General features: G+C 48.5%; 1 pseudogene; it reads right to left on the reverse strand.

The window, feature by feature from the left end:
* Positions 1 to 18,742: 18,742 nt before the first annotated feature.
* On the reverse strand, positions 18,743 to 23,407 carry LOC148904245 (uncharacterized; annotated as a pseudogene).
* Positions 23,408 to 25,917: the final 2,510 nt, after the last annotated feature.

The raw sequence follows: 25,917 nt of genomic DNA on the forward strand, positions 1-25,917 counted from the left end.
CTGAGTCCAGGCGACTCGGGGCTGCACCACCCCGACGTCCCCAGGGAATTTGCAACGTGAGAAATAGGGGTCCAAAGTCATGTCGGGAAAAAGTAGTGCACAGGTGAATTCCACCTTTCCGGTCGAAAGGGGTAAATTCTGAAAGCCCGAGTGACTCACCCGTGCACGACTTTTTCACGCCAAGACTTTGGAACCCAATTTCTCAATCAGCCTTTCCAGTCGAAAGGTGTAAATTCTGAAAGCACGAGTCCTAGCGATACGTTGCTGCACCACACCGACGTCCCCAAGGCATTTGGAAAGTGAGAAGTTTGGGTACAAAGTCTTGGCGGGAAAAACTCTTGCACGGGTGAACTCCGCCTTTCCGGTTAAAAGGCGTAAGTTCTGAAAGACTGAGTCCAGGCGACTGGGGGCTGCACCACCCCGACGTCACCAGGGCATTTACAACGTGAAAAATAGGGGTCCAGAGTCTTGTCGGGAAAAAGTAGTGCACGGGTGAACTCCGCCTTTCTGGTCGAAAGGGGTCAATTCTGAAAGCCCGAGTGACTCACCTGTGCACGACTTTTTCACGCCAAGACTTTGGAACCCAATTTCTGAATCAGCCCTTCCAGTCGAAAGGTGTATATTCTGAAAGCCCGAGTCCACGAGACTCGTTGCTGCACCACACCGACGTCCCCAAGGCATTTGCAACGTGAGAAATGGGGGTCCAAAGTCTTGGCGGGAAAAATTCGTGCACGGGTGAACTTTGCCTTTGCAATCGAAAGGAGTTAATTGTGAAAGCCCGAGTGACTCACCCGTGCACGACTTTTTCACGCCAAGACTTTGGACCCCAATTTCTCAATCCGGCTTTCCGTTCCAAAGGTGTAAATTCTGAAAGCACGAGTCGTAGCGACTCGTGTCTGCAGCACCCCGACGTCCCCACGGCATTGGAAAGTGAGAAGTGTGGGTACAAAGTCTTGGCGGGGAAAACTCTTGCACGGGTGAACTCCGCCTTTCCGGTGGAAAGGCGTAAGTTCTGAAAGACTGAGTCCAGGCGACTCGGGGTTGCACCACCCCGACGTCCCCAGGGCATTTGCAACGTGAGAAATAGGGGTCCAAAGTCTTGTCGGGAAAAAGTAGTGCACGGGTGAACTCCGCCTTTCCGGTCGAAAGGGGTCAATTCTGAAAGCCCGAGTGACTCACCCGTGCACGACTTTTTCTCGCCAAGACTTTGGAATCCAATTTCTCAATCAGCCTTTCCATTCAAAAGGTGTATATTCTGAAAGGCCGAGTCCACGAGACTCGTGGCTGCACCACACCGTCGTCCCCAAGGCATTTGCAACGTGAGAAATAGGGGTCCAAAGTCTTGTCGGGAAAAAGTAGTGCACGGGTGAACTCCGCCTTTCCGGTCGAAAGGGGTCAATTCTGAAAGCCCGAGTGACTCTCCCGGGCACGACTTTTTCACGCCAAGACTTTGGAATCCAATTTCTCAATCAGCCTTTCCAGTCGAAAGGTTTATATTCTGAAAGGCCGAGTCCACAAGACTCGTTGCTGCACCACACCGACGTCCCCAAGGCATTTGGAAGCCGAGAAATGGGGGTCCAAAGTCTAGGCGGGAAAAAGTCGTGCACGGGTGAACTCCGCCTTTACATTCGAAAGGTGTAAATTCTGAAAACCCGAGTGACTCACCCGTGCACGACTTTTTCACGCCAAGACTTTGGAACCCAATTTCTCAATCCGCCTTTCCGTTCGAAATGTGTAAATTCTGAAAGCACGAGTCCTAGCGACTCGGGTCTGCACCACCCCAACGTCTTCACGGCATTGGAAAGTGAGAAGTGTGGGTACAAAGTCTTGGCGGGAAAAACTCTTGCTCGGGTGAACTCCGCCTTTCCGGTGGAAATGCGTAAGTTCTTAAAGACTGAGTCCAGGCGACTCGGGGTACATCACCCCGACGTCCCCAGGGCATTGGAAAGTGAAAAGGGTGGGTACAAAGTCATGGCGGTAAAAAGTCTTGCACGGGTGAACTCTGCCTTTCCAGTGGAAAGGCGTAAGTTCTGAAAGACTGAGTCCAGGCGACTCGGGGCTGCACCACCCCGACGTCCCCAGGGCAATTGGAATGTGAGAAATAGGGGTCCAAAGTCTTGTCGGGAAAAAGTAGTGCCCGGGTGAACTCCGCCTTTCCGATCGAAAGGGGTCAATACTTAAAGCCCGAGTGACTCTCCCGTGCACGACTTTTTCACGCCAAGACTTTAAAACCCAATTTCTCAATCAGCCTTTCCAGTCGAAAGGTGTATATTCTGAAAGGCCGAGTCCACGAGACTCGTTGCTGCACCACACCGACGTCCCCAAGGCATTTGGAAGCCGAGAAATGGGGGTCCAAAGTCTTGGCGGGAAAAGGTCGTGCACGGGTGAACTCCGCCTTTCCATTCGAAAGGTGTAAATTCTGAAAGCCCGAGTGACTCATCCGTGCACGACTTTTTCACGCCAAGACTTTGGACCCCAATTTCTCAATCCGCCTTTCCGTTCGAAAGGTGTAAATTCTGAAAGCACGAGTCCTAGCGACTCGGGTCTGCACCACCCCGACGTGTCCACGGCATTGGAAAGTGAGAAGTGTGGGTACAAAGTCTTGGCGGGAAAAACTCTTGCACGGGTGAACTCCGCCTTTCCGGTGGAAAGGCGTAAGTTCTGAAAGACTGAGTGCAGGCGACTCGGGGCTGCACCACCCCGACGTCTATTTGCAACGTGAGAAATAGGGGTCCAAAGTCTTGTCCGGAAAAAGTAGTTCACGGGTGACCTCCGCCTTTCCGGTCGAAAGGGGTTAATTCTGAAAGCCCGAGTGACTCTCCGGTGCACGACTTTTTCACGCCAAGACTTTGGAACCCAATTTCTCAATCAGCCTTTCCAGTCGTAAGGTGTAAATTCTGAAAGCACGAGTTTGTAGCGACTCGGGGCTGCACCACCCCGACGTCCCCACGGCATTGGAAAGTGAGAAGTGTGGGTACAAAGTCTTGGCGGGAAAACCTCTTGCACAGGTTAACTCCGCCTTTCCGGTGGAAAGGCGTAAGTTCTGAAAGACTGAGTCCAGGCGACTCGGGGCTGCACCACCCCGACGTCCCCATGGCAATTGCAACGTGAGAAATAGGGGTCCAAAGTCTTGTCGGGAAAAAGTAGTGCACGGGTGAACTCCGCCTTTCCGGTCGAAAGGGGTCAATTCTGAAAGCCCGAGTGACTCACCCGTGAACGACTTTTTCACGCCAAGACTTTGGAACCCCTTTTCTCACTCCGCCTTTCCGGTCGAAATGTGTAAATTCTGAAAGACCGAGTGACTCACCCGTGCACGACTTTTTCACGCCAAGACTTTAAAACCCAATTTCTCAATCAGCCTTTCCAGTCGAAAGGTGTATATTCTGAAAGGCCGAGTCCACGACACTCGTTGCTGCACCACACCGACGTCCCCAAGGCATTTGGAAGGCGAGAAATGGGGGTCATAAGTCTTGGCGGGAAAAAGTCGTGCACGGGTGAACTCCGCCTTTCCGGTGGAAAGGCGTAAGTTCTGAAAGACTGAGTCCTAGCGACTCGGGGCTGCACCACCCCGACGTCCCCAGGGTATTGCAAAGTGAGAAGTGCGGGTACAAAGTCTTGGCGGGAAAACCTCTTGCACGGGTGAACTCCGCATTTCCGGTGGAAAGGCGTAAGTTCTGAAAGACTGAGTCCAGGCGACTCGGGGCTGCACCACCCCGACGTCCCCAGGGAATTTGCAACGTGAGAAATAGGGGTCCAAAGTCATGTCGGGAAAAAGTAGTGCACAGGTGAATTCCACCTTTCCGGTCGAAAGGGGTCAATTCTGAAAGCCCGAGTGACTCTCCCGTGCACGACTTTTTCACGCCAAGACTTTGGAACCCAATTTCTCATTCAGCCTTTCCAGTCGAAAGGTGTAAATTCTGAAAGCACGAGTTTGTAGCGACTCGGGGCTGCACCACCCCGACGTCCCCAGGGCATTGGAAAGTGAGAAGTGTGGGTACAAAGTCATGGCGGGAAAACCTCTTGCACAGGTTAACTCCGCCTTTCCGGTGGAAAGGCGTAAGTTCTGAAAGACTGAGTCCAGGCGACTCGGGGCTGCACCACGCCGACGTCCCCATGGCAATTGCAACGTGAGAAATAGGGGTCCAAAGTCTTGTCGGGAAAAAGTAGTGCACGGGTGAACTCCGCCTTTCCGGTCGAAAGGGGTCAATTCTGAAAGCCCGAGTGACTCTCCCGTGCACGACTTTTTCACGACAAGACTTTGGAAGCCAATTTCTCAATCAGCCTTTCCAGTCGAAAGGTGTAAATTCTGAAAGCACGAGTTTGTAGCGACTCGGGGCTGCACCACCCCCACGTCCCCACGGCATTGGAAAGTGAGAAGTGTGGGTACAAAGTCTTGGCGGGAAAACCTCTTGCACAGGTTAACTCCGCCTTTCCGGTGGAAAGGCGTAAGTTCTGAAAGACTGAGTCCAGGCGACTCGGGGCTGCACCACGCCGACGTCCCCATGGCAATTGCAACGTGAGAAATAGGGGTCCAAAGTCTTGTCGGGAAAAAGTAGTGCACGGGTGAACTCCGCCTTTCCGGTCGAAAGGGGTCAATTCTGAAAGCCCGAGTGACTCTCCCGTGCACGACTTTTTCACGACAAGACTTTGGAACCCAATTTCTCAATCAGCCTTTCCAGTCGAAAGGTGTAAATTCTGAAAGCACGAGTCCTAGCGACTCGTGTCTGCATTACCCCGACGTCCCCACGGCATTGGAAAGTGAGAAGTGCGGGAACAAAGTCTTGGCGGGAAAACCTCTTGCACGGGTTAACTCCGCCTTTCCGGTGGAAAGGCGTAAGTTCTGAAAGACTGAGTCCAGGCGACTCGGGGCTGCACCACCCCGACGTCCCCAGGGAAATTGCAACGTGAGAAATAGGGGTCCAAAGTCATGTCGGGAAAAAGTAGGGCACAGGTGAATTCCGCCTTTCCGGTCGAAAGGGGTCAATTCTGAAAGCCCAAGTGACTCTCCCGTGCACGACTTTTTCACGCCAAGACTTTGGAACCCAATTTCTCAATCAGCCTTTCCAGTCGTAAGGTGTAAATTCTGAAAGCACGAGTTTGTAGCGACTCGGGGCTGCACCACCCCGACGTCCCCACGGCATTGGAAAGTGAGAAGTGTGGGTACAAAGTCTTGGCGGGAAAACCTCTTGCACAGGTTAACTCCGCCTTTCCGGTGGAAAGGCGTAAGTTCTGAAAGACTGAGTCCAGGCGACTCGGGGCTGCACCACCCCGACGTCCCCATGGCAATTGCAACGTGAGAAATAGGGGTCCAAAGTCTTGTCGGGAAAAAGTAGTGCACGGGTGAACTCCGCATTTCCGGTCGAAAGGGGTCAATTCTGAAAGCCCGAGTGACTCACCCGTGAACGACTTTTTCACGCCAAGACTTTGGAACCCCTTTTCTCACTCCGCCTTTCCGGTCGAAATGTGTAAATTCTGAAAGACCGAGTGACTCACCCGTGCACGACTTTTTCACGCCAAGACTTTAAAACCCAATTTCTCAATCAGCCTTTCAAGTCGAAAGGTGTATATTCTGAAAGGCCGAGTCCACGACACTCGTTGCTGCACCACACCGACGTCCCCAAGGCATTTGGAAGGCGAGAAATGGGGGTCCAAAGTCTTGGCGGGAAAAAGTCGTGCACGGGTGAACTCCGCCTTTCCGGTGGAAAGGCGTAAGTTCTGAAAGACTGAGTCCTAGCGACTCGGGGCTGCACCACCCCGACGTCCCCAGGGCATTGCAAAGTGAGAAGTGCGGGTACAAAGTCTTGGCGGGAAAACCTCTTGCACGGGTTAACTCCGCCTTTCCGGTGGAAAGGCGTAAGTTCTGAAAGACTGAGTCCAGGCGACTCGGGGCTGCACCACCCCGACGTCCCCAGGGAATTTGCAACGTGAGAAATAGGGGTCCAAAGTCATGTCGGGAAAAAGTAGTGCACAGGTGAATTCCACCTTTCCGGTCGAAAGGGGTCAATTCTGAAAGCCCGAGTGACTCTCCTGTGCACGACTTTTTCACGCCAAGACTTTGGAAGCCAATTTCTCAATCAGCCTTTCCAGTCGAAAGGTGTAAATTCTGAAAGCACGAGTTTGTAGCGACTCGGGGCTGCACCACCCCCACGTCCCCACGGCATTGGAAAGTGAGAAGTGTGGGTACAAAGTCTTGGCGGGAAAACCTCTTGCACAGGTTAACTCCGCCTTTCCGGTGGAAAGGCGTAAGTTCTGAAAGACTGAGTCCAGGCGACTCGGGGCTGCACCACGCCGACGTCCCCATGGCAATTGCAACGTGAGAAATAGGGGTCCAAAGTCTTGTCGGGAAAAAGTAGTGCACGGGTGAACTCCGCCTTTCCGGTCGAAAGGGGTCAATTCTGAAAGCCCGAGTGACTCTCCCGTGCACGACTTTTTCACGACAAGACTTTGGAACCCAATTTCTCAATCAGCCTTTCCAGTCGAAAGGTGTAAATTCTGAAAGCACGAGTCCTAGCGACTCGTGTCTGCATTACCCCGACGTCCCCACGGCATTGGAAAGTGAGAAGTGCGGGAACAAAGTCTTGGCGGGAAAACCTCTTGCACGGGTTAACTCCGCCTTTCCGGTGGAAAGGCGTAAGTTCTGAAAGACTGAGTCCAGGCGACTCGGGGCTGCACCACCCCGACGTCCCCAGGGAAATTGCAACGTGAGAAATAGGGGTCCAAAGTCATGTCGGGAAAAAGTAGGGCACAGGTGAATTCCGCCTTTCCGGTCGAAAGGGGTCAATTCTGAAAGCCCAAGTGACTCTCCCGTGCACGACTTTTTCACGCCAAGACTTTGGAACCCAATTTCTCAATCAGCCTTTCCAGTCGTAAGGTGTAAATTCTGAAAGCACGAGTTTGTAGCGACTCGGGGCTGCACCACCCCGACGTCCCCACGGCATTGGAAAGTGAGAAGTGTGGGTACAAAGTCTTGGCGGGAAAACCTCTTGCACAGGTTAACTCCGCCTTTCCGGTGGAAAGGCGTAAGTTCTGAAAGACTGAGTCCAGGCGACTCGGGGCTGCACCACCCCGACGTCCCCATGGCAATTGCAACGTGAGAAATAGGGGTCCAAAGTCTTGTCGGGAAAAAGTAGTGCACGGGTGAACTCCGCATTTCCGGTCGAAAGGGGTCAATTCTGAAAGCCCGAGTGACTCACCCGTGAACGACTTTTTCACGCCAAGACTTTGGAACCCCTTTTCTCACTCCGCCTTTCCGGTCGAAATGTGTAAATTCTGAAAGACCGAGTGACTCACCCGTGCACGACTTTTTCACGCCAAGACTTTAAAACCCAATTTCTCAATCAGCCTTTCAAGTCGAAAGGTGTATATTCTGAAAGGCCGAGTCCACGACACTCGTTGCTGCACCACACCGACGTCCCCAAGGCATTTGGAAGGCGAGAAATGGGGGTCCAAAGTCTTGGCGGGAAAAAGTCGTGCACGGGTGAACTCCGCCTTTCCGGTGGAAAGGCGTAAGTTCTGAAAGACTGAGTCCTAGCGACTCGGGGCTGCACCACCCCGACGTCCCCAGGGCATAGCAAAGTGAGAAGTGCGGGTACAAAGTCTTGGCGGGAAAACCTCTTGCACGGGTGAACTCCGCATTTCCGGTGGAAAGGCGTAAGTTCTGAAAGACTGAGTCCAGGCGACTCGGGGCTGCACCACCCCGACGTCCCCAGGGAATTTGCAACGTGAGAAATAGGGGTCCAAAGTCATGTCGGGAAAAAGTAGTGCACAGGTGAATTCCACCTTTCCGGTCGAAAGGGGTCAATTCTGAAAGCCCGAGTGACTCTCCCGTGCACGACTTTTTCACGCCAAGACTTTGGAACCCAATTTCTCAATCAGCCTTTCCAGTCGAAAGGTGTAAATTCTGAAAGCACGAGTTTGTAGCGACTCGGGGCTGCACCACCCCGACGTCCCCACGGCATTGGAAAGTGAAAAGTGCGGGAACAAAGTCGTGGCGGGAAAACCTCTTGCACGGGTTAACTTCGCCTTTCCGGTGGAAAGGCGTAAGTTCTGAAAGACTGAGTCCAGGCGACTCGGGGCTGCACAACCCCGACGTCCCCAGGGCATTTGCAACGTGAGAAATAGGGGTCCAAAGTCTTGTCGGGAAAAAGTAGGGCAGGTGTGACCTCCGCCTTTCCGGTCGAAAGGTGTAAATTCTGAAAGCCCGAGTGACTTACCCGGGCACGACATTTTCACGCCAAGAATTTGGAACCCAATTTCTCAATCCGCCTATCAGTTCGAAAGGTGTAAATTCTGAAAGCACGAGTCCTAGCGACTAGGGGCTGCACCACCCCGACGTCCCCAGGGCATTGGAAAGTGAGAAGTGCGGGTACAAAGTCTTGGCGGGAAAATCTTTTGCACGGGTGAACTCCGCCTTTCCGGTGGAAAGGCGTAAGTTCTGAAAGACTGAGTCCAGGCGACTCGGGGCTGCACCACCCCGACGTCCCCAGCGCATTTGAAAGTGAGAAGTGCGGGTACAAAGTCTTGGCGGGAAAACCTCTTGCACGGGTGAACTCCGCCTTTCCGGTGAAAAGGCGTAAGTTCCGAAAGACTGAGTCCAGGCGACTCGGGGCTGCTCCATCCCGACGTCCCCAGGGCATTTGCAACGTGAGAAATAGGGGTCCAAAGTCTTATCGGGAAAAAGTAGTGCAGGGGTGACCTCTGCCTTTCCGGTCGAAAGGGGTCAATTCTGAATGCCCGAGTGACTCTCCCGTGCACGACGTTTTCACGACAAGACTTTGGAACCCAATTTCTCAATCAGCCTTTCCAGTCGAAAGGTGTGAATTCTGAAAGCACGAGTCCACGAGACTCGTTGCTGCACCACCCCGACGTCCCCAGGGCATTGCAAAGTGAGAAGTGCGGGTACAAAGTCTTGGCGGGAAAACCTCTTGCACGGGTGAACTCCGCCTTTCCGGTGGAAAGGCGTAAGTTCTGAAAGACTGAGTCCAGGCGATTCGGTGCTGCACAACCCCGACGTCCCCAGGGAATTTGCAACGTGAGAATTAGGGGTCCAAAGTCATGTCGGGAAAAAGTAGTGCACAGGTGAATTCCACCTTTCCGGTCGAAAGGGGTCAATTCTGAAAGCCCGAGTGACTCTCCCGTGCACGACTTTTTCACGCCAAGACTTTGGAACCCAATTTCTCAATCAGCCTTTCCAGTCGAAAGGTGTAAATTCTGAAAGCACGAGTCCTAGCGACTCGTGTCTGCATTACCCCGACGTCCCCACGGCATTGGAAAGTGAAAAGTGCGGGAACAAAGTCGTGGCGGGAAAACCTCTTGCACGGGTTAACTCCGCCTTTCCGGTGGAAAGGCGTAAGTTCTGAAAGACTGAGTCCAGGCGACTCGGGGCTGCACAACCCCGACGTCCCCAGGGCATTTGCAACGTGAGAAATAGGGGTCCAAAGTCTTGTCGGGAAAAAGTAGGGCAGGTGTGACCTCCGCCTTTCCGGTCGAAAGGTGTAAATTCTGAAAGCCCGAGTGACTTACCCGGGCACGACATTTTCACGCCAAGAATTTGGAACCCAATTTCTCAATCCGCCTATGAGTTCGAAAGGTGTAAATTCTGAAAGCACGAGTCCTAGCGACTAGGGGCTGCACCACCCCGACGTCCCCAGGGCATTGGAAAGTGAGAAGTGCGGGTACAAAGTCTTGGCGGGAAAATCTTTTGCACGGGTGAACTCCGCCTTTCCGGTGGAAAGGCGTAAGTTCTGAAAGACTGAGTCCAGGCGACTCGGGGCTGCACCACCCCGACGTCCCCAGCGCATTGGAAAGTGAGAAGTGCGGGTACAAAGTCTTGGCGGGAAAACCTCTTGCACGGGTGAACTCCGCCTTTCCGGTGGAAAGGCGTAAGTTCTGAAAGACTGAGTCCAGGCGACTCGGGGTTGCACCACCCCGTCGTCCCCAGGGCATTTGCAACGTGAGAAATAGGGGTCCAAAGTCTTGTCGGGAAAAAGTAGTGCACGGGTGAACTCCGCCTTTCCGGTCGAAAGGGGTCAATTCTGAAAGCCCGAGTGACTCTCCCGTGCACGACTTTTTCACGCCAAGACTTTGGAACCCAATTTCTCAATCAGCCTTTCCAGTCGAAAGGTGTAAATTCTGAAAGCACGAGTTTTTAGCGACTCGGGGCTGCAACTCCCCGACGTCCCCACGGCATTGGAAAGTGAGAAGTGTGGGTACAAAGTCTTGGCGGGAAAACCTCTTGCACAGGTTAACTCCGCCTTTCCGGTGGAAAGGCGTAAGTTCTGAAAGACTGAGTCCAGGCGACTCGGGGCTGCACCACCCCGACGTCCCCATGGCAATTGCAACGTGAGAAATAGGGGTCCAAAGTCTTGTCGGGAAAAAGTAGTGCACGGGTGAACTCCGCCTTTCCGGTCGAAAGGGGTCAATTCTGAAAGCCCGAGTGACTCTCCCGTGCACGACTTTTTCACGCCAAGACTTTGGAACCCAATTTCTCAATCAGCCTTTCCAGTCGTAAGGTGTAAATTCTGAAAGCACGAGTTTGTAGCGACTCGGGGCTGCACCACCCCGACGTCCCCACGGCATTGGAAAGTGAGAAGTGTGGGTACAAAGTCTTGGCGGGAAAACCTCTTGCACAGGTTAACTCCGCCTTTCCGGTGGAAAAGCGTAAGTTCTGAAAGACTGAGTCCAGGCGACTCGGGGCTGCACCACCCCGACGTCCCCATGGCAATTGCAACGTGAGAAATAGGGGTCCAAAGTCTTGTCGGGAAAAAGTAGTGCACGGGTGAACTCCGCCTTTCCGGTCGAAAGGGGTCAATTCTGAAAGCCCGAGTGACTCACCCGTGAACGACTTTTTCACGCCAAGACTTTGGAACCCCTTTTCTCACTCCGCCTTTCCGGTCGAAATGTGTAAATTCTGAAAGACCGAGTGACTCACCCGTGCACGACTTTTTCACGCCAAGACTTTAAAACCCAATTTCTCAATCAGCCTTTCCAGTCGAAAGGTGTATATTCTGAAAGGCCGAGTCCACGAGACTCGTTGCTGCACCACACCGACGTCCCCAAGGCATTTGGAAGGCGAGAAATGGGGGTCCAAAGTCTTGTCGGGAAAAAGTAGTGCACGGGTGAACTCCGCCTTTCCGGTCGAAAGGGGTCAATTCTTAAAGCCCGAGTGACTCACCCGGGCACGACTTTTTCACGCGAAGACTTTGGAACACAATTTCTCAATAAGCCTTTCAAGTCGAAAGGTGTATATTCTGAAAGGCCGAGTCAACGAGACTCGTTGCTGCACCATACCGACATCCCCAAGGCATTTGGAAGGCGAGAAATGGGGGTCCAAAGTCTTGGCGGGAAAACGTCGTGCACGGGTGAACTCCGCCTTTCCATTCGAAAGGTGTAAATTCTGAAAGCCCGAGTCCTAGCGACTCGGGTCTGCACCACCCCGACGTCCCCACGGCATTTGAAAGTGAGAAGTGTGGGCACAAAGTCTTGACGGGATAAACTCTTGCACGGGTGAAATCCGCCTTTCCGGTGGAAAGGCGTAAGTTCTGAAAGACTGAGTCCAGGCGACTCGGGGCTGCACCACCCCGACGTCCCCAGGGCATTTGCAACGTGAGAAATAGGGGTCCAAAGTCTTGGCGGGAAAAAGTCGTGCACGGGTGAACTCCGCCTTTCCAGTCAAAAGGGGTGAATTCTGAAAGACCGAGTGACTCACCCGTGCACGACTTTTTCACGCCAAATTTTTTGGAATCCAATTTCTCAATCAGCCTTTCCAGTCGAAAGGTATATATTCTGAAAGGCCGAGTCCCAGCGACTCGGTGCTGCACCACACCGACGTTCCCAAGGCATTTGGAAGGCGAGAAATGGGGGTCCAAAGTCCTGGCGGGAAGAAGTCGTGCACGGATGAACTCCGACGTTACATTCGAAAGGTGTAAATTCTGAAAGGCCGAGTCCTAGCGACTCGGGGCTGCATAACCCCGACGTCCCCAGGCCATTTTGAAGGTGAGAAATGTGGGTCCAAAGTCTTGGCGGGAAAAAGTCGTGCACGGGTGAACTCCGCCTTTCCATTCGAAAGGCGTAAATTCTGAATGCCCGAGTGCTAGCGACTCGGGGCTGCACCACCCCGACATCCCCAGGGTATTTGGAAGGTGAGAAATGGGGGTACAAAGTCATGGCGGGAAAAAGTCGTGCACGGGTGAACTCCAACTTTGCATTCGAAAGGTGTATATTCTTAAAGCTCGAGTGCTGGCGACTCAGGGCTGCATAACCCCGACGTCTCCAGGGCATTTGGAAGGTGAGAAGTGGGGGTCCAAAGTTTTGGCGGGAAAAAGTCGTGCACGGGTGAACTCCGCCTTTCCATTCGAAAAGTATAAATTCTGAAATCCCGAGTCCAGACGACTCGATGCTGCACAACCGCGACGTCCCCAGGGCATTTGGAAGGTGAGAAGTGGGGGTCCAAAGTTTTGGCGGGAAAAAGTCGTGCACGGGTGAACTCCGCCTTTCCATTCGAAAAGTATAAATTCTGAAATCCCGAGTCCAGGCGACTCGATGCTGCACAACCGCGACGTCCCAAGGGCATTTGGAAGGTGAGAAATGGGTGTCCAAAGTTTTGGCGGGAAAACGGCGTGCATGGGTGAACTCGGCACTTCTGATCGAAAAGTGTAAATTCTGAAAGTTCGAGTGAATGCGACTCCAAGCTGCACAACCCCGACATCCCCAGGGCATTTGGAAAGTGAGAAATGGGAGTCCAAAGTCTTGGCGGGAAAAACTCGTGCACGGGTGAACTCCGACTTCCCATTCGAAAGATGTAAATTCTGAAAGCCCGAGTGACTCACCCGTGCACGACTTTTTTCACGCCAAGACTTTGGAACCCAATTTCTCAATCAGCCTTTCCAGTCGAAAGGTGTATATTCTGAAAGACTGAGTCGATGCGACTCGGGGCTGCACCACACCGACGTCCCCAAGGCATTTGGAAGGCGAGAAATGGGGGTCCAAAGTCTTGGCGGGAAAAAGTCGTGCACGGGTGAACTCCGCCTTTCCATTCGAAAGGTGTAAATTCTGAAAGCCCGAGTCGTAGCGACTCGGGTCTGCACCACCCCGACGTCCCCACGGCATTGGAAAGTGAGAAGTGTGGGTACAAAGTCTTGGCGGGAAAAACTCTTGCACGGGTGAAATCCGCCTTTCCGGTGGAAAGGCGTAAGTTCTGAAAGACTGAGTCCAGGCGACTCGGGGCTGCACCACCCCGACGTCCCCAGGGCATTTGCAACGTGAGAAATAGGGGTCCAAAGTCTGGTGGGGAAAAAGTAGGGCACGGGTGAACTCCGCCTTTCCATTCGAAAAGTATAAATTCTGAAATCCCGAGTCCAGGCGACTCGATGCTGCACAACCGCGACGTCCCCAGGGCATTAGGAAGGTGAGAAATGGGGGTCCAAAGTTTTGGCGGGAAAACGTCGTGCACGGGTGAACTCGGCCTTTCTGGTCGAAAAGTGTAAATTCTGAAAGTTCGAGTGAATGCGACTCCAGGCTGCACCACACCGACGTCCCCAAGGCATTTGGAAGGAGAGAAATGGGGGTCCAAAGTCTTGGCGGGAAAAAGTCGTGCACGGGTGAACTCCGACGTTACATTCGAAAGGTGTAAATTCTGAAAGCCCGAGTGACTCACCCGTGCACGACTTTTTTCACGCCAAGACTTTGGAACCCAATTTCTCAATCAGCCTTTCCAGTCGAAAGGTGTATATTCTGAAAGGCCGAGTCCACAAGACTCGTTGCTGCACCACACCGACGTCCCCAAGGCATTTGGAAGGTGAGAAATGGGGGTCCAAAGTCTTGGCGGGAAAAAGTCGTGCACGGGTGAACTCCACCTTTCCATTCGAAAGATGTAAATTCTGAATGCCCGAGTCGTAGCGACTCGCAGCTGCGCCACACCGACGTCCACAGGGTATTTGGAAGGTGAGAAATGGCGGTCCAAAGTCATGGCGGGAAAAAGTCGTGCACGGGTGAACTCGGCCTTTCTGGTCGAAAAGTTTAAATTCTGAAAGTTCGAGTGAATGCGACTCCAGGCTGCACAACTCCGACGTCCCCAGGCCATTTGGAAGGTGAGAAATGGGGGTCCAAAGTCTTGGCGGGAAAAAGTCGTGCACGGGTGAACTCCACCTTTCCATTCGAAAGATGTAAATTCTGAATGCCCGAGTCGTAGCGACTCGGAGCTGCGCCACACCGACGTCCACAGGGTATTTGGAAGGTGAGAAATGGGGGTCCAAAGTCATGGCGGGAAAAAGTCGTGCACGGGTGAACTCGGCCTTTCTGGTCGAAAAGTTTAAATTCTGAAAGTTCGAGTGAATGCGACTCCAGGCTGCACAACTCCGACGTCCCCAGGGCATTTGGAAAGTGAGAAATGGGAGTCCAAAGTCTTGGCGGGAAAAAGTCGTGCACGGGTGAACTCCGACTTCCCATTCGAAAGATGTAAATTCTGAAAGCCCGAGTGACTCACCCGTGCACGACTTTTTTCACGCCAAGACTTTGGAACCCAATTTCTCAATCAGCCTTTCCAGTCGAAAGGTGTATATTTTGAAAGACTGAGTCCAGGCGACTCGGGGCTGCACCACACCGACGTCCCCAAGGCATTTGGAAGGCGAGAAATTGGGGTCCAAAGTCTTGGCGGGAAAAAGTCGTGCACGGGTGAACTCCGCCTTTCCATTCGAAAGGTGTAAATTCTGAAAGCCCGAGTCGTAGCGACTCGGGTCTGCACCACCCCGACGTCCCCACGGCATTGGAAAGTGAGAAGTGTGGGTACAAAGTCTTGGCGGGAAAAACTCTTGCACGGGTGAAATCCGCCTTTCCGGTGGAAAGGCGTAAGTTATGAAAGACTGAGTCCAGGCGACTCGGGGCTGCACCACCCCGACGTCCCCAGGGCATTTGCAACGTGAGAAATAGGGGTCCAAAGTCTGGTGGGGAAAAAGTAGGGCACGGGTGAACTCCGCCTTTCCATTCGAAAAGTATAAATTCTGAAATCCCGAGTCCAGGCGACTCGATGCTGCACAACCGCGACGTCCCCAGGGCATTAGGAAGGTGAGAAATGGGGGTCCAAAGTTTTGGCGGGAAAACGTCGTGCACGGGTGAACTCGGCCTTTCTGGTCGAAAAGTGTAAATTCTGAAAGTTCGAGTGAATGCGACTCCAGGCTGCACCACACGGACGTCCCCAAGGCATTTGGAAGGCGAGAAATGGGGGTCCAAAGTCTTGGCGGGAAAAAGTCGTGCACGGGTGAACTCCGACGTTACATTCGAAAGGTGTAAATTCTGAAAGCCCGAGTGACTCACCCGTGCACGACTTTTTTCACGCCAAGACTTTGGAACCCAATTTCTCAATCAGCCTTTCCAGTCGAAAGGTGTATATTCTGAAAGGCCGAGTCCACGAGACTCGTTGCTGCACCACACCGACGTCCCCAAGGCATTTGGAAGGCGAGAAATGGGGGTCCAAAGTCTTGGCGGGAAAAAGTCGTGCACGGGTGAACTCCGCCTTTCCGGTGGAAAGGCGTAAGTTCTGAAAGACTGAGTCCTAGCGACTCGGGGCTGCACCACCCCGACGTCCCCAGGGCATTGCAAAGTGAGAAGTCCGGGTACAAAGTCTTGGCGGGAAAACCTCTTGCACGGGTGAACTCCGCCTTTCCGGTGCAAAGGCGTAAGTTCTGAAAGACTGAGTCCAGGCGATTCGGGGCTGCACAACCCCGACGTCCCCAGGGCATTTGCAACGTGAGAAATAGGGGTCCAAAGTCTTGTCGGGAAAAAGTCGTGCACGGGTGAACTCCACCTTTCCATTCGAAAGATGTAAATTCTGAATGCCCGAGTCGTAGCGACTCGGAGCTGCGCCACACCGACGTCCACAGGGTATTTGGAAGGTGAGAAATGGCGGTCCAAAGTCATGGCGGGAAAAAGTCGTGCACGGGTGAACTCGGCCTTTCTGGTCGAAAAGTTTAAATTCTGAAAGTTCGAGTGAATGCGACTCCAGGCTGCACAACTCCGACGTCCCCAGGGCATTTGGAAAGTGAGAAATGGGAGTCCAAAGTCTTGGCGGGAAAAAGTCGTGCACGGGTGAACTCCGACTTCCCATTCGAAAGATGTAAATTCTGAAAGCCCGAGTGACTCACCCGTGCACGACTTTTTTCACGCCAAGACTTTGGAACCCAATTTCTCAATAAGCCTTTCCAGTCGAAAGGTGTATATTCTGAAAGACTGAGTCCAGGCGACTCGGGGCTGCACCACACCGACGTCCCCAAGGCATTTGGAAGGCGAGAAATTGGGGTCCAAAGTCTTGGCGGGAAAACGTCGTGCACGGGTGAACTCCGCCTTTCCATTCGAAAGGTGTAAATTCTGAAAGCCCGAGTCCTAGCGACTCGGGTCTGCACCACCCCGACGTCCCCACGGCATTGGAAAGTGAGAAGTGTGGGTACAAAGTCTTGGCGGGAAAAACTCTTGCACGGGTGAAATCCGCCTTTCCGGTGGAAAGGCGTAAGTTCTGAAAGACTGAGTCCAGGCGACTCGGGGCTGCACCACCCCGACGTCCCCAGGGCATTTGCAACGTGAGAAATAGGGGTCCAAAGTCTTGTCGGGAAAAAGTCGTGCACGGGTGAACTCCACCTTTCCATTCGAAAGATGTAAATTCTGAATGCCCGAGTCGTAGCGACTCGGAGCTGCGCCACACCGACGTCCACAGGGTATTTGGAAGGTGAGAAATGGCGGTCCAAAGTCATGGCGGGAAAAAGTCGTGCACGGGTGAACTCGGCCTTTCTGGTCGAAAAGTTTAAATTCTGAAAGTTCGAGTGAATGCGACTCCAGGCTGCACAACTCCGACGTCCCCAGGGCATTTGGAAAGTGAGAAATGGGAGTCCAAAGTCTTGGCGGGAAAAAGTCGTGCACGGGTGAACTCCGACTTCCCATTCGAAAGATGTAAATTCTGAAAGCCCGAGTGACTCACCCGTGCACGACTTTTTTCACGCCAAGACTTTGGAACCCAATTTCTCAATCAGCCTTTCCAGTCGAAAGGTGTATATTCTGAAAGACTGAGTCCAGGCGACTCGGGGCTGCACCACACCGACGTCCCCAAGGCATTTGGAAGGCGAGAAATTGGGGTCCAAAGTCTTGGCGGGAAAAAGTCGTGCACGGGTGAACTCCGCCTTTCCATTCGAAAGGTGTAAATTCTGAAAGCCCGAGTCCTAGCGACTCGGGTCTGCACCACCCCGACGTCCCCACGGCATTGGAAAGTGAGAAGTGTGGGTACAAAGTCTTGGCGGGAAAAACTCTTGCACGGGTGAAATCCGCCTTTCCGGTGGAAAGGCGTAAGTTCTGAAAGACTGAGTCCAGGCGACTCGGGGCTGCACCACCCCGACGTCCCCAGGGCATTTGCAACGTGAGAAATAGGGGTCCAAAGTCTGGTGGGGAAAAAGTAGGGCACGGGTGAACTCCGCCTTTCCATTCGAAAAGTATAAATTCTGAAATCCCGAGTCCAGGCGACTCGATGCTGCACAACCGCGACGTCCCCAGGGCATTAGGAAGGTGAGAAATGGGGGTCCAAAGTTTTGGCGGGAAAACGTCGTGCACGGGTGAACTCGGCCTTTCTGGTCGAAAAGTGTAAATTCTGAAAGTTCGAGTGAATGCGACTCCAGGCTGCACCACACGGACGTCCCCAAGGCATTTGGAAGGCGAGAAATGGGGGTCCAAAGTCTTGTCGGGAAAAAGTAGTGCACGGGTGAACTCCGGCATTCCGGTCGAAAGGTGTAAATTCTGAAAGCCCGAGCCCTGGCGACTCGGGGTTGCACAACTCAGCGCCATTAAGGTCTGGCGATTGACTGAATTTTGGCCCCCCGCGTTGTTTGCTCAAGTTACGGTCTGGGCACTAAGTTGTTATGACGATAGCAACGAAAGCGATGGATGATATGATCAAAATGGCGTACTTTGATTTACGGCTTAGCGTTCTTTCGTTTTAAATTTCTTCTAAGAGCTTAATGAAATCTTCGCTATTTCTTCATAACCGAATTGATTTTCATTACTGGATTGTTGCTGTTGGATCCTATCTTCTGGATAAATCATATCAGGTAAGTTTATTTTACGAAACTTATTAAACTTTAAATTCAAACTGTACGGTCTTTTAAAATATTTAGCACGAAAGATCCGTACTGACCGGTTGTAATCTTAATTAAACTTTAATTTTTTTGGTGGAAAATATAATCTCGATTAAAGCCAGTGTTTTTCTAAGGCAAGCGCTTTACAAACTTGATCATTTAGGTTTTTTGAATTTGCAACTATGCAACTATAGCAAGACACCCATGTTGGTTTTCGCATAAATTATTATTTTTAATTACGGTCTGAATAAAAGTTTAAAGTATTAAAAATATTTATAGAATAATATATGAGATATACATACATATAATTATATATACAAGATGCAAGTGGTAGCACACTATTGATTGTAATTATTAACAAAAACAAATAAGCAAAAGTAGGATAACTTCTGTTTATAATATTTTGTACAGCAGAAATGTCTTGTAATAGAGTATTTACAAGAAATAATAAATTTATAGGCAAAAGATATTTATGAATGTCCAAAATCAATGTTCCATTCTTTAAGTAAAGCATCAGCATATTTCAGTTTCTTCAATAAGGATGAAGCTGTCTTGTTGGCCTTCATTTCATCTAGAGATGGTGCTCTCAGATTATTGTTTATCACATATTCTTTTTCCCACTTAACTAAACTGTTCTAAATTTGTTTTTTCTGTCTGAGTACTTGAACTTGTAGAGCAGCTAAGTTGTCCTTGTAGCTTTCCTCTAGCTCTTTATTCCTGACATTCTGTTTTTTCATTCTTTTTAGCTGATGATGTTTCTGGTCAAAACTCTTAACTTGCTCTGTAGGCCCAATTACAATCTCAAGTGCATTTCCCAGGTGAGTGCGCATAGTGTATTCAAGCTGGGTGTTTGTTTCTTTGTCACCTTTTTTGTTATTAGCATTGGTTTCTTCTGTTTGAGATGAGGAAGTAGGCTTGTATGTACTTGGAGAAAGATCATGTTCAGGCAGAGTGCTTGTGTTTCCTTGATTGGGTGCTCTAGCTGTTAAAATAGTGTCAGAAACATTAACTATTTCATCTGATGCAAGACAAATGTCTATGATTTGCTCTTGATCTTCATCTAACTGATTCTGTTGTGGAATATCAATTGATGTTTCGATGATTTCCAAGTGACTTTCATCTTGAATTGGTACTTGGACATTTGGTTCAGGTTCAGGTTGTTCACACTGTTGACTCTCATCTCTGGATCCAATGGCATTACTCAATTCATCTGGTACAGTTGGGAGCTCATCTCCAAGATACTCAGTGTATATTCGTTGTGTTGTGCCATCACCCTGGTCAATTCTTAAGACGTGAATTGGAATAACTATATTCTCATCTATGCACTTGTTCCAACACTGCTTGAGGTAAACCGATTCCTCTTTCAAACTGCTTGAGCGAAAATGGTGTAGGGTTGGACCCATTGCTTCCTTTGGGGGAGTGTGTGTTCTTGTGATATCATAAAATTCTACCCCATCATCTTTGTCTCTCCACCAAATGCCTTCACCTTCTACTAAGTAATCACTTATTTGTTGTAAGTGGGCCTGCCACTCTCTGCTGTGTTTCCTGATGACTGAGTGTGGTATGAATGTGTTGACTGGTGTGGGCAGGCATTTAGCAAGGTTACTTAATCTTACCTGCTGTCGACTTGTATCATCCTCCTTGAGTCCCATTTCTTTTTCAGCTTGCATTTGAATGAGTATATTTGGTATAATCTGGCCAGCATGATAGTTACTTGTTTGTTTAGTGATTCGTTTGATGGAATTGAAAACTCGCTCTTGCCTTTCGGCACTTGCTGCTTGACCTGACACAAGAAGTAACATGGGACCAGCATGGCAAGTGAGGTTGTAAAAGTAGACACCAAACATCTTTCTGAGTGTCAGTTTTTTGGGATTGTTCACAATTTGATTCCTTAAGAGCATACCGTGGAGCCATGCTTGATTATGGTAACGAAGGATCAGAGATGGTGACCTGCTATTTTCACCTAAATATAGTATACGTTGCATTTCAACTAAAGTGTCGATAGCTGAAAGTGTCTCTCGTGATATGTCACCTGATTGGTGAGCAAGGCCTGCTGTTTTTATGAATCCCTCACGGAAATCTACACATCTTTTGCTCTCTTTCCCACCTAAGCAAAGCTTTACTGCCTCTTCAATTACAGTTGCTTCATTATTTGGAACATGTTTTGGGAATTCTGTAAAAAAGTTTTCAATGTGGTGGCCAATGTCGTGTAAAGGTTCACAAGGCAGGATTTCATAGGCTTCAAAGTTTAATGATGTAAGTGTTGCTTGAGGTGTATTCACAAGAAGAGCTGGAACCCTGCGCTTTCCTTGCATCTCATTGGTAAGGAGGTCTTGCAGCTCTTTTTTTGATTCTCCTTCATATATTCCTCTTGATCCTAGTTCTTGCTCAAGTTCTTGTTTGGATAACCCATCCAATGGCTTCGTTTTTCTCAATAAGGTATTCTGCCTTAAAACAGCTCCAGAGAGGATGGCATCTTGTCTGTCCTGAAGGGCTATGTGTGGGCAGTTCATGGCATGATCCAGATCGTATATCATATCAGCATGGACTCCACATGTCGAACAGAAATAGTTCCCTCCCTTTTGCCGTCCTTATTCAAAAGCTCGCAGTGGTATATCACCATGACAGAATCTTAGCTTATCTTTGTAATTGATGCCATTGAGTGCAAGGTCAACCTTCAGTTTCTGTACACATGAGAGCCTTGTTTCACTGTGAAGAAGTAGCTCATTATCAGATGAACCACACTTGGCAATGATATGGAATTCCGGTTCCTCTATTATTTGTTGCACATTTACTTTATGTCCATACTTCATATCATACTCTTCATTGGTTAAAAATATTGCTGGGTCATAGAGACAGGTGACTAGGCAAACTAGGAACCCTGAATTGGCTACTGTTGAATTGTCCAGCCACACTAACAGATGTCTTGTTCTTTCCATTGCTTTAAGTTGTTCCCTCATTTTTGCTATTGTTTCTTTTGCATTCTCATTCAATTCAGCTAGTCTTTCTCTCAGCTCTTCCTCACTCATGTCACTGTACTCAGCATCACTTACTGCTCTCAGGTACTTGCTTTGGTTAGTAAGCAATTTTCTTCTGATTTCAGCAAGTGTTATTTTTCTTCCTTGTGTAACAAATTCTTCTTTCTTGATTGTCAGATCTTTTGTCAGAACAAGCTTTTCATGCTGTGTAAGAAAGAAATTTGCACATGAATTATTTAGACCTAGTAATTTCCACAAGTTAATATATAACCCATGTCTTGTCAACAACCTACATAAACAGCCATATGTCCCAGTACTACTGACTTGCATATATACAGTGTAAAATGTAGGAAAATGCAGACATATTTGCTTTATTAGTATCAGTGCCGCATGATCTGTACATTTTTAATTGCAGTACTGATACAAAAATATGCAGTTTTCAGACAATATTTATAATATTTGAATAAGATCTAATAGAAAACAAAGGTTACCTTTCTGGGTACAATCATTTCTCCAATTGTGTACTCCTTGGACTCAAGCTTTTGTTGTAGTTGTCTCTGTAGTGTTTTCGTGCCTACTTCACACGGAACAGAAATTTCTCCTCCTTGACCTTTCCTCTTCTTACGTCTTACTTGTATGTCTGTGTCGTTTACATTACTACATTTGGTTCTGATTTGATCAATGTTTACATCTTGTGAGATGAGGTATTCTTTCACTATTTGCCCTCCATTCCCTGCAAACTCTCCATTTTTATTACGAACATTGTACCGTATGGCCAGCTCCCTCCAGCTAACCACATGTTGATCTTCATACCTCTCCACCTCTCTCTTAATTGCTTCTTTGTCAAAGTTCATGCTTTGGATATTTCCAACACGATCTTTTTTTCTCAATTTACATGCTGGCTGTTTATTGGTGCTTATGGCTTCTCTCCTTTCTTTTGCAGCTTTCTTTGTCTCAAATGACTGAGCAAGCCGACCACGTTGCCAAGCACTGAGGGACTGTCCACTACCATAACACCTAAAACATGATTCAGACATACAATTTTGAGCTAGAGATAAGTGGAATCATGAATAATTTGTAATTATTAATGTGTATATCAGCAAGGTTCCCATGGTTAGGGAAAATTCAGGGAATTCTGGTCAGGGTCATTCATCCATCCATCATCCATCCATCCATCCATCCATCCATCCATCCATCCATTCATTCATTCATTCATTCATTCATTCATTTATTTTTATTTAAATGACAAATGGTTGTGATACATTATTTAAATGAATTAACCTAACTTTCAAAAAGTTATCCTGTAATCAAAATGAATTTTCATCCATCAATTACCTGGCAGTGTTATGCAATTTTCTTTCATTTTTACAAATAAAATATATATATGATTTTTACAAATTAAAAAAAGCTATGATAAGATGTTAATAAATAGTACAATACCTTAAAAAAGCAGTTTCCTCCATTTGCTTCTCAACATTCTCCTTGGTTTTTCTGTAGTGCTTTCTCCTTTCCTGGCGTTTTTCATTTGGGGATTTGTTCTGTATATCTAGTTCTGGCACTTTAGACAGAGCATTTGCAAATGAAGTGCTGAATCTTTTTTCAAATACAGTATGAACCTTCTTATAAATCGCCTTTGCAGCACTGATTATGTCTTTTTGCAGGAGCTTAACTTGAGGGCTGGATTTTCAACCTTGCCAGGTATTTTGTACTGCTTTCCATCTTTTCTCTCAAAACAGTGGTGTGTTTCTCAACCTCCATAGCGATTGCTCGAGCAAACCCACATGTATTTGGGAACAGAAATGTCCCCGACATCTCCAAAGAGTATTTAAGTTATAAATCTCAAAGTTAAATTACTTATTCCCTCAAAAAAACTGGTGAAATTTGATCGTAAACGATGATATATAAAGGCAGAGAAGCGTACGAAAATTAATTCCAGAACTTTATTGCTTAAAATTCCCGCCAAAAAAACTAACAACACAACAGACATGCGCGGAAAAGGACGTACTATTTTTATTAAAATCATTTTGCTAATTTAAATATAGTGATAAAAGTACAGGAGAAACGTAAAAGAAGCATTTTGTTTTATTACTCGAGCTCAGTTACCTCATAAACGTGGCATTTCTTGCTTAATTCCTTCTTATTATGTACTCAGTAGTTGTGAAATAAGTAAATTAATGCTATTTGGCTTTTTCTGTAAGTGTTATCCAAGCGGTTGAACCTGTAGTACCTATCTCTTGCAAGAAAATACAAAAAAGGTTTATTATGTTCGCCATTTTGGCCGCCATCTTGTCGTTTCTCTTGCCTTAAAGGATAGTACGTCATGTAATAGGTTTTCTAGTTTATGTCGTTGTAGAAAAAGTGTAGATACCAATATGTGTCTGCTACATGACGTATCTAGGTCTTTCAAACGAGCGTCTGCTGCCCAGTTTTACATGAGCCTGTTAAATATGTTATTTCGTTCAAATACGAAGAATAAAATGGTCTTGAAGTCGTGTTAAACTTATGATTTCATTAAAATTTTGGGTGATTTCATTTTTATGTGCGTGTCTATTTACTGGATCTAATTGGATATTAAAAAAAAACAGCTACCTTTTATAATTGAAAGTTGAGTCTAAACATAGAAATTTCGATATCCCAAGGTTAATGGAGCTTTATTATTATCTTTTTTGTAAAAATGTGTGACTTCAGAGCAACTAAAGTTGACCTATATATTTCAATATATTAAGCAAATTAGTTAAGTTACGTGACTGTTTCTATGTCAATTAAATGCACAAATTTTAAGCTTTAACAACTTTTGACAATCTTACCAAGTTTTATCAAAATCCAATAAATGTAGAGCGAGAAATGATTTTTTGATTATTTTTTTTCCATTTTTTCCTAAAAACCGTGCCTTAATGGCGCTGAGAACCCCGACGTCCCCAGGGCATTTGGAAGGTGAAAAATGGTGGTCCAAAGTCTTGGCGGGAAAAAGTCGTGCACTGGTCAACTCCGCCTTTCCGGTCGAAAGGTTTAAATTCTGAAAGCCCGAGTCCAGGCGACTCGGGGCTGCACAACCCCGACGTCCCCAGTTGCATTTAGAAGGTGAGAAATGCGTGTCCAAAGTCTTGGCGGGAAAAAGTCGTGCACGGTTGAAATCCGCCTTTTCGGTCGAAAGGTGTAAATGCTGAAAGCCCGAGTCCTGGCGACTCGGGGCTGCACAACCCCGACGTCCCCAGGGCATTTGGAAGGTGAGAAATGGGGTTCCAAAGTCTTGGCGGGAAAAAGTCGTGGACGCGAGAACTACGCCTTTCCGGTTGAAAGGTGTAATTTCTAAAAGCCCGAGTCCAGGCAACTCGGTGCTGCACAACCCCGACGTCCCCAAGGCATTTGGAAGGTGAGAAATGGGAGTCCAAAGTCTTGGCGTGAAAAAGTCGTGGACGCGTGAACTACGCTTTTCCGGTCGAAAGATGTAAATTCTAAAAGCCCGAGTCCAGGCGACTCGGTGCTGCACAACCCCGACGTCCCCTGGGCATTTGGAAGGTGAGAAATGGGGTTCCAAAGTCTTGACGGGAAAAAGTCGTGCACGGGTGAACTCCGCCTTTCCGGTCGAAAGGTGTAAAGTCTGGAACCCCATTTCTCATCTTCCAAATGCCCTGGGGACGTCGGGGATGTCCAGCCCCGAGTCGCCAGTACTCGGGCTTTCAAAATTTACACCTTTCGAACGTAAAGGCGGAGTTCAGTGTGCAAGACTTTTTCCCGCCAAGACTTTGGACCTCCATTTCTCATACTTGCACAAAACTTTACACACACATACATACACGTACACACAGTTGCACACAATTACAAACACTTACAAACACATGATACTTACACACATTTACACACACTTACACACATAATTACACACATTTGCACACACTGCATACACTTGCACACATTTACACAAATTTAAACACACTTACACACACTTGCACACACTTGCATCCAATTGCACATCCTTATACACGATGACACATAATTGCATTTCAACTTCCTCACATTTACACACTGTTGCAAACTGTTACACACACTGCATATGGTTACACATACTTACACACAACTTTAGAAACACTTACACGCAAATACACACATTGACACAAACGTACACACACATACACACACTTACAAATACTTACACACGCTTACACACACTTACACACACTTACACACACACTTACACACACTTACACACACTTACACACACTTACACACACTTACACAAACTTACACAACACTACACACACTTCACACCTTACACACACTTACACACACTACACACACTTACACACACTTACACACACTACACACACTTACACACACTTACACACACTTACACACACTTACACACACTTACACACACTTACACACTTACACACATTACACCACACTTACCCACACTTACACACACTTACACACACTTACACACACTTACACACACTTACACACACTTACACACACTTACACACACTTACACCACTTCACACACTTACACACACTTACACACACTTACACACACTACACACACTTACACACACTTACACACACTTACACACACTTCACACTCTTCACACCTTTAGCACACACTTACACACACTTACACCACACTTACAACACAATTACACACCTTCACACACTTACACACACTTACAACACACTTACACACACTTACAACCACACTTACACACCTTAACAAACAACAACCCACTTAACACACACTTACACACACTTACACACACTACACACACTTACACCACTTAAACCACTTACAAACAACACTTAAACACACTTACCCACCACGACACTTAACACACACT

This window comes from Actinia tenebrosa, unplaced genomic scaffold (assembly GCF_029948245.1).
Source record: "Actinia tenebrosa isolate PJP-AT-01 unplaced genomic scaffold, QUT_ActTen_1.0 utg545__unscaffolded, whole genome shotgun sequence".
Taxonomy (NCBI): domain Eukaryota; kingdom Metazoa; phylum Cnidaria; class Anthozoa; order Actiniaria; family Actiniidae; genus Actinia; species Actinia tenebrosa.